The sequence below is a fragment of the Equus przewalskii genome, chromosome 13 (genome assembly GCF_037783145.1).
Source record: "Equus przewalskii isolate Varuska chromosome 13, EquPr2, whole genome shotgun sequence".
NCBI lineage: Eukaryota > Metazoa > Chordata > Mammalia > Perissodactyla > Equidae > Equus > Equus przewalskii.
Window position 1 is genome coordinate 32,787,815 of NC_091843.1, and position 9,566 is coordinate 32,797,380.

General features: G+C 42.6%; 1 long non-coding RNA gene across 1 annotated transcript in view; it reads left to right on the forward strand.

The window, feature by feature from the left end:
- LOC139075276 (uncharacterized) overlaps positions 1 to 9,566 on the forward strand; it is a 54,006-nt gene that overhangs the window by 41,863 nt on the left and 2,577 nt on the right. The window lies entirely within an intron of this gene.

The following is a 9,566-nucleotide window of genomic DNA, read 5'->3' on the forward strand; positions in this document are numbered from 1 at the left end:
TATGTACCCACTAAAATACCCAAGTTGATATTATTTGCAACTGCCTACACCTTTCCTTCTGATTTGGCACCTATTCTGTAACTTTTATCATGAATCTCAATTTAGGTAAAATTCTTCATGGCCCTCTCTTCAAATATGGGTTGAGAAAAGCAAATTGAAAGACTATAAAGTAAAATTACTTGCCCCTCTTAATCCTCATGAATTGAGTCAGAAGACAGCAGGAGCACTGACTCAGAAACAGGACTCAGACCATTCATTAGACGAAGTCCTAATAAGACCAAAATTGTGGATCCAAGTCTACACGTGGGTTAACTTTACTTCCTTACAGAGGATGCCAGAGGATGCCTCTAGTCTTTCTTCATGTCCTTGATGGGAAGGCAATTAAATGAGTAGAATATGAAGATTAGTCAAAAAACAGCAAATATGTATGACACAGCCCCTGTGAACTTGTGCTCCAACCTGCATTTACTATCTTAGGTTAAGCCGGGTCCCCATTCCCTCTTGTGAGTTGGATAACAAACAGATGTCCCCTGGTTGGGAGTTACCAAACCAACTGTTGGCTTCCCAACCCTGGAGCTTGCCTTCCTGCAAGGAGACTAAGTGGGAGCTAATTAGATATCTTTTACTTAGAAAGTATATTCACGGACTAGATTTTTCTGCCTTCAAACTTAATGTCCTTTAGGTGTGCCAATGCTTTTAGCCCACTTATCCCTCGCTATTTTCTAACTTTCTCTTTCCGTTCTTATGTTTGTTCTCTTTTCACAGCATAATTATTAGGAAAAAGTTTGTTCCAGGAACAATCAGAAAATAACCCAAACCTAATCAGTCAAATGACCACAATCATCCTCCTCCTCCTCCTCATAAGAAGGTAGCAAAGGTCAACCTGGTTTTAAAAGAACAGATTCTAGTAAGCTTAAAATCCTTGAGCATTCCCTCTCTGTGTTAAATCTAAACTGAAAAATCCACCTTCTCTGTTTTCCTTTTACCAAACTCCATATCCTAGTTTAAGAAAATAAGCTTTCAGGAGTTTTTTTGGAACAACTTAAATGGCAAGTTGAAAATCAAATGATTCTGACACAACAGTGATTTTGAACTGCCGATGAATATGCCATATGGGTGAAATTCTTCCTGAAGTGCATGTGGGTGTGTTTAAGGCTAGGATGCTTGGGGCAAAACACATTTCAAGCTTTTTAAAAATCCATATATTTGCAAAATCATTTGATGCCCCTTTTTGTTTAACTGATTCCAAATCTGTCCTATTTCAAGGACAGAGTCTCTGGTCTTTTCTAGACACCTTCCTTCTCTGTTTCTATGTAAGTATACTCTTTCTTATTCTCAGAGGGAGAAAATGTCAAATTCCAGAAACCTGGAGCTTATCCATACCCTTAATTCTAAAAGTAAGGCAGCAGGATGGACAGAAGAGACAGAGAAACGCATTTCCAGTGGAGTGGCTAATGTTGGATGCACCCTGTTCAACTCAAGCTGCCCACCATTGCTCCAGAATGTTTTACAGCCACACTATCCTTGATTCATTGGAAGCTTAGGGTCAAGACTTTTTTTCACGAACTGCTATCAAGCCAAGTTTTCCCAACCCCAAAATGGAACCTGTCACTGAATTTTGAATTTAAATACAAGAATACACAGTTAGCCTCACTAGCCGTCATCTTGTTGGTTTTGATTTATTGTTTTAGTATATTAAGATTACTCTGAGTCCTAATTCAGTCAAACACTCCGGAGGAGTTACATTATACAAGGGGTTTTTGGTCTAACATCAGCGTATTTAGTGTTCAGTCTGTTATCAGTAGTATTCTAGATAAGGCTCAGAATCCTTCTCAAATAGTGTTCCAAATCCTGTTACCAATCAGAGTCGGCATTTGAGATTAAATCTATTTACTGTGCCTGCCTTAGATGTTCCCTTTTCTCTTCATTGGAATTATTCACAAGTGGGCAGTCAGAATTATGATCTTTAATAACTATATGTCTCTTGCACTAGATCTGTTTTAGGATTTATCCCCGTGACTTGCCTGCTCAAGTCATTTGAAAGTTATCTTCCCAAAACTGGGTCACACATGTCAGTGCCTGGAATCACCCAGCTTTAGCAGGACGGCCACCTTCTCCCAGGTGCTCATCCTTTCCACATCACAAATCAGTGGCTTGTTGCTCATAGGAAAAGCGATAGTAAACTCCTGTGGTTTTTTCTATATTGTGACTGATAAAATCAAAGCAAATCAAGAATTTATGAAGTTATATAGAAAAAAGAAAGAGCAATAGAACATTAACTATGGTTGCTATTGACACCAGGCTAGGTGGAAAATACGGAAAACACTTTTCTAGTAACAGATTATGTAGACCAAAGGCAAGAGAGTACCGCTTCTTCCATCTTATTTTCCAGCTAAGAGTCTCATCCAATCACGTGCTAACTCCCTGTGAGATAGTTCTTGCTTTCTTATGTTCCAACTTCCAATTGATTTTGTTCATCGCCTCTAAGTATTTGTATACAAACTGTAAATTTAATGAAGGCAGGGGTTTTGACGTACTCACCTCCACATCCCCAGTGCTGAGTACGGTACCTAGCATATGTTAGACACTCAATAAGTATTTGATGAATGAATGAACGTGAGATTTAAATAATTATTCCTTTTTGTTTCCTCCTGAGAAGTATTCAGTTCGTCCTCCAACATAGTTGCTACATAAAAGCAATTTGAGGAAGAATGAACAAGTTGCTATATTGATCCAACTTGATCTTCCGAATTTGGCAAATCACAAGAATTTACTTTGAAAGACAAAATAGGAGTTACTGATTTCCAGCCTCTCTCCCGTGTCTCTCCACTCGTAATCTTAAAACACAACACACAGATGCACACACGCATATACACTGGAACAATGGAGGCAGTTTAGAGAGCATATTATTTTGTTCTATAACAGAAACAGATTTGCACACAGCGCTACCACATTACCCCTTCAATCCCTCTGGTATCTGAGAATATTTTTGGCTAAATGGCTGGTACAGGTTAGGCCTGCCTGTCGGCTCTGGAATCAAGAAGTAGCAAAGTGGCTCCCATCAAAACAAAATCACCAGATTAATCTTGCTCGGCCGGGTACCAGTCCAACTAACCATCCGTTGACAATTTCATAACCTTCTGAATCCATCCAAAACAAACAAAACAGTGCCTGATTCCAAAAGGAAGAAGAGGAGAAAACGAAATATTTCTGTTTCATTTACCTTTCAAAAAAAGACAAAATGTAAGCTAGGATGTAATATGAAAAGCTTGGGTTTAGTAAGATCACAGAGCTAAGTCGCTTTGGGTACAAAGTGTATATTTTTGAGTGTACCTGGTGCTTTCAAATCGGGACATTATAATAACTGAAAATTACAGGGCAGTGACGGAGCCTCACGGTTAAGAGCACAGCCTTTGAAGTTATGCAGACCTGAGTTTGAGTTCCTGTTTTGTCACTTTCTTTCTGTGTGCCTTGAACAAATTAGTTAATCTCCCTGTGCCTCAATTTCCTCAGCTGCAAAGGGGGATACTAACAGTTTCTTTTGCACATGCTTATTAAAAAATTAAATGAGATAACCTATGTTAAGCATCCACACAGTGCCTGGCACAGAGAAACCATTAATAAATGTTTACTATTAGAGTCATGATTCTTACATTAATCCACGAGGAATGAATTTGGCAAGAAGGCTGATGGATTAAATAGAAATAGCACAGCAGCGTCTTATCACTGAGAACACAGCCTTTCTGAGAAATTAGCTGACCAGCATGCCCAATAGCTAACTACAATTCATTTGGAATGAAATGAAGACAAATATGCCATTGTAAGAACCAGGATAGAGAATTGCTAATAAGGACGGACACAGCGGTTAGAGGAAGAAAAAAGGCAAGTCAATCCAGCGTGCTGTGGACCAAGCCTGTGGCCAGTGGTCCCAGACTAGAACATACTCTGAAAATCTTGACGGCTCCATCCAAAAGCTGAATCAGAGTCCTGGGAAGCTAAACCAGTCCTGTCACATGCCTACCCTTTGGTAGCCAACAAAATGGCGCTTGGGGAGATAGACACTCCACTTGGGAACTGACTAAGACCCTTTCCGGGACTTTCTGTGAGGGAGGGTCACAAGGTACGCTGCACTAGGGGGTCTCCAAGGTGCCTGAGATTGGATGTCCAAAGCAGAGGTCCTTCCAATGGGCAGCTCACACCACACACTGGTCAAGCCTTCATTAATTTCTTTCACTTGAGATCCCACAGACACCAAGGTGGAGATGCCCTGGTCTCATGGAGCTCCCAGCTCAGGGAGAGGGTGTCTGGACTGGTGTGACAGTACAGGGTGATGGGTGCCCTGGTAGGGATATGTACAGGGTATTTGTGGACCTCAAGAAGGAAACATTTCACCCGCCTTGGAGGTGAAGAGGCTTCTTGGAGAAAACATGTAGTGTGGGACATGAAGAATGAATAGGCAACAGAGGTCCGTGTGGGAGAGGAGGAGAGAGGAAAGAGTTCGGCCAAAGGGCCAGAGGAAGAGCGAGAGCACAGCACGTTTGAGAGATTAAAAAATGGTCTGTGCAGCTGCAGCAGGGAGCGTGAGCACACTCATCTTTGTGATGGATATCCAACATTAATTTGCACTTGCTCTGTGCCAGGCCCTGCGACAGGCAGACCCATTATGAGTATTAGCTCATTAAATCTGCACAGCAACCCTAAGAACTAGAGACTATGGTTCACCTCATTTTACTGATGGAGGAACTGTGAACTAGAGAGGCTGGGATTCGAGGTATTCAACCTGAGCCGAAGGTCTCGCATCCTGTAAGTGAGCTGAGATTCCACCCGGGCAGTCGGGCCCGAGGGCTCCCACCCTCAGCCGCTGCATCTTCCTGAAGGCGTGGAGTCCCGCCACCACGGGGCAGCTCACCAGGAGTTTTAAGACACAGTGGATTGGAAAGTGGCTTTGTGTAGAGGTTTATGTCTATGGTTTCCTGACGTTATTGCAGAATAATCTGTCCACAAAAAAAAAAAAACAAAACTCTCCAAATACGTTTCTGAGTGATAGAAAGTATGACCACATGTTTTTACTTCTACACAATTTTTACACAGGTTTTACCTCTAGAATTGGACTCCCAATTCTCGCAAAGTCTTAACTGAGACTATTTTGAAATCCTTCAGCTAGAAAAATGGCCTCATCTGAGAGGGCTGTTGCATCTGAGTGCCAGGCAAACTTTCTACGTGTACCCGAGGCTGGAATTCTGTCCAAAGGCCAGGGGCAGGAAGCTTTCTACCTAGACACTGATCTTCCAGGTGGCTGTTTGAGAAAGAAGAAAAGTAACTACGTATATATAACTTTTCTACACATAATAGCCAACTAGAATATTGGCCTCTGCTGAAGTCCTACGACACCTGGCACAGCATAGTAGATGATCAAAGAAACCCTGGGAATGAATGAAGATATAAGAGCATAAATAAATAAATGGAAGAAGTTTACGCTATTTATTCATTCCTTGGCTTTCTCCTTAACTTGGGGTATGACAGCGTAAGGAGAAACGTCTCTGACTAGGGTCAGGAGTTGTAAGAACAGATACAACTTCTATGACCACAACAATCATATGATCTCAAAGAGGGATTTGTACATCCACATTCACAGCAGCATTATTCACAAGAGCCAAAAAGTGGAAGCAATCCAAGGGTCCCATCATACAATGGAATATTAGTTAGCCTTAAAAAGGAAGAAAATTCTGACACACGCTACAACTTGGATGAATCTTGAAGACATTATGCTAAGTGAAATAAGCCAGTCACAAAAAGACAAATACTATGTGATTCCACTTCTATGAGGTACCTAGAGTAGAAAAATTCATAGAGACAGAAAAAGTACGATGGTGGTTGCCAGGCACTGGGGGAAGCAGAGAATGTGGAGTTATTGTTCAGGGGGTAACGGACTTTCAGCTTTGCAAGATGAAAAGAGTTCCGGAGACGGATGGTGGTGACGGTTGCGTAACAATGTGAATGTACCTAATACCACTGAACTGTACACTTAAAAATGGTTAAGATGGTAGATTTTGTTATGCGTATTTCACCACAGTTTTCAAAACTTTTTAAATGAAGGCAGAATAAAGACATTTTTAGACAAAAAATAATGCAAACTATTATAGTATAAGTATAGCTTATGATATTATTCCAACATATACTTTATATAATATATAACTGTACTATGATGATTATTATCCTACCTAACATCTACTTTATACACTACATTATAATGTAATGAGAATATATCAATAATACTAATTGCTATTATAGCTAACGTCTACTGAGCTCTTCCTATGTGCCAAAATCTGTTCCAGCTATTTTTTGCTTTATATATTTATAATAATACTATGAGGCAGCTACTATGATTTTCTCCTACTTACAGATCAGGAAAGTGGGGTACAAGGATGTTAAATAACGCTCCAAAGGCACACAGCTAATAAATGAAGCTGTGATTATTCTGAAGGAATAGCTGAAGGGTGGTAGCCTTATTATGGCTAATGGAGGATGCTTGACGCACCTGACCAGTGTTTAGATTAGCCAGACCAGAGGTCCCAGCAGTTTACAACCTCACACCAAAGTTCTCCAGGCACAGCTGATCAGTAATAATAGTAACATAAAAGGGGTTCCCGGACGCCTGGTACCAAAGTGAGGAGTTTAGATGTATTATCTTGTCCAATCTTCCCAAGAACCAGAGGAGATAGGGGCCTCTATCATCCCCATTTTTCAGATGAGGAAGCTGTGACGTGGAGAGGTGAAGAAACTTGCCCAAGCCCACACAGCTAATAAGCGGTGGAGCCAGGACTTAAACCCAGGCAGTCTCAGGCTCAGCTCGGTGCGTGGACCACAATGCCAGAGTGTCTTCATTGGTGATCTGAGATCTAACTTCTTGGTTTTATTCTTAATAATTGTAATAAGAGTTAATATTTATCGAGCACTCACCGTATCCTGAGCTAAATGCTTCCTCCTGGGTCCAAAAGGACCCTCTGAGGGAGGTAGTGTCATGAGAAGAAAATGGCCCAGGGTCTCCCCACTAGCAAGGGGTGGAACCAGGATTCAAATCCAGGTGGTCTGATTCCAAAGTTGCCCTCCTTGAGACGTCACCCCTGCCTCCTCAGAGTGGCAGTCTCCAGCAGCATCCCCCAGGAGCTAAATGCAGACTTTGAGACCCTACTCCAGGCTGAATGAAAGAGAATCGGCATTTTTACAAGCTCTCCAGTGATTGATTCACGTGCACATCAAAGCTGGAGAGATGCTGGACTGCATTTCCCTCCCTTCCGCAAAGTCAGGCCACAGGATACAGCAGTAAACAGCATAGACAAGGTCCTGCCTTCCAACAGCCTCCAGGCTAGTAGAGGGAGGGGAAACAGACCAGAAAGAAGGAGAGGAAACGATAACGAAAGGAGCTAAACCCAGGGTGCTTCTAAAGAGGCAGATTCCTGGTCTCCACCGGAGACTGACTGAGCCTGAGGCTCTGGAGGTGGGCGCCGGAAATCCGTTTTAACAAGGCACTTCATATGCTCTCTAACATTTCAGGGCCCCTGTTCTCCCCGGTAAGGCTTGGGAAGAAGCAGAGAAGGACACCAGCATCTTTCTTACTTTTCTTATCACCCCACACCTTGGGGCCGGAGAGGTAGACTGCAAGAAACGTCTCCCATAGGCTGGCCAACAGATGATCAGAAGATGAGGAATTGAATTTGGCCCCTCTCTGCGCATTAATTTAAAACATTGAATCCCAGAGATCCACATGATGCTACTTAATATGGCGCACAAGCCTGCAGGCACTCCCAGTTGACCCTGGGAGTATGGAATGGTCCCTATGGAAACGGTTCTCACTTCTGAGCCTGCCTTTGCCTGTCTGTTACACAGCAAAGGCCATCGCCCCAGCACCCTCAGGACAGGTCTAACATGACAGCGGCAGCCAGGCCCTAGGCAGACACTAACCAATGCCATGAGTACCATCCCAACCAGGAACCAATTCTCATCTGAGATTCTGGCCGGATGCCTGGCTCCTAAGGAGTCTCATGCACAAATCATTTATTAGCAACTCTGACACTCTCCCATTACTGATGGCAGCTAGCCAGCCTCAACGGGAAGAACTAGGAGAAGGAATTCAGGCAAATTATTCCCAAGACTTGGAGTTTGAAAAGACAAAATCAGAAGAACCAAGAGGAAAGGAATAAGATAGATAACTTGCCTTTTTCCAAACAGTAATGAGAACCATAACAAACATGTACAAGTACTTACTACAAGCTAGGCGCGGCACTGAGGAGTCAACCTGTCTCATTTAATTCTCCCAACAGCCCTGTGAAGTGGATCTTGTTTTAATTATCCCCATTGGACACAGAGTTGTAAAGCTGTCACTTTACAGGGAAAGAGTGAAAGAAGAAAAGAAGACAAAGCGGGGAGAGAGGGAAGGAGGGAGGGAGAGGAAGGAAGGAGGAAGGAAGGGAGAAAGGAAGGGAGCGGAAAAATGGGCAGAGCCCTCAGCTTTCTCCTGAGTTAGAAGGAAAAATGACTGTGGGAGACCTAAAGCAAAGGGAATTTCTCTGAGGATCAGGAATAACATGAATGGATCTGACTTTTTACCTTAATTTGGAACAATTGGAATCCTCAAGAGATTGACTTGTTTCGTTTTCTGTAAACCCAGGGAAAAAGAAGTTGGCTGAATTTTAACCACCTCCAAATAATAAACACACACACACAGAGTGTTTGTTTTCCTGATTATAACTTCTTGGGACTGAATGGAAAATTTGGCATTCCGATTAACTGTAGCTTACAGTAAAATAGCACTAAATGGGTGTTTTATATGCCCTTTGTTCCTCATTCTCTTTGGAAGATTGTCAAGAGGTTAACGAAACTAAAACTTTGGGATTTAGATCTTTCATAACCGGAAACAAGAGCCTCTCCAGCCTTAACAACTGGAAGCAACTGCACTTCTTTGAGCCTGTGGGATGTGCCAGGCACTGAGGTGGGTGCTGGGCGTGCATTGTCCCACTGAATCCTCTCAGCAACCCTGCACTGAAGATGTGATTAATATTTCCGTCTTATAGATGAGGTAACTGAGGCTCCATGAGGTTATATAACTTACATAAACAGTAAGTGGAGGAGCTAGAATAGGAACCCAGGTTGTTGGACTCCAGAGCCTCCCCTTTTAAGCAGTGCGTGAAACACTAACCTATAATAACGTTAGCACAAAAATTTGTTCTTTAAATTAGCCAAATTTGTTGCCTGGCATTCTTTAGAAATACAAAAAATGCATTTGGCTAATTGTTTTTGCATGGGTTTACAGGCAAGGGCTCAGAAAGCCATCTTCCCTCTTTTATCAGAGTGCTTTGACCTCCACCCGGGGCGCTGAGGGAATGCCTGTGATTCCAGAATGTTATCAAGGAGTCATTGTGCCACTCAGTCATTCAACCATCTCTCCCCAGCCTCCATGGGGAGTGCACATGTCCCACACAGGTCCACTGGGCGTGGCAGATTGCCCCAGAAGGTTGATGCATTATTCGTTCAACATATTTTAACCGACTGCCATGTGCCAAGTGCCA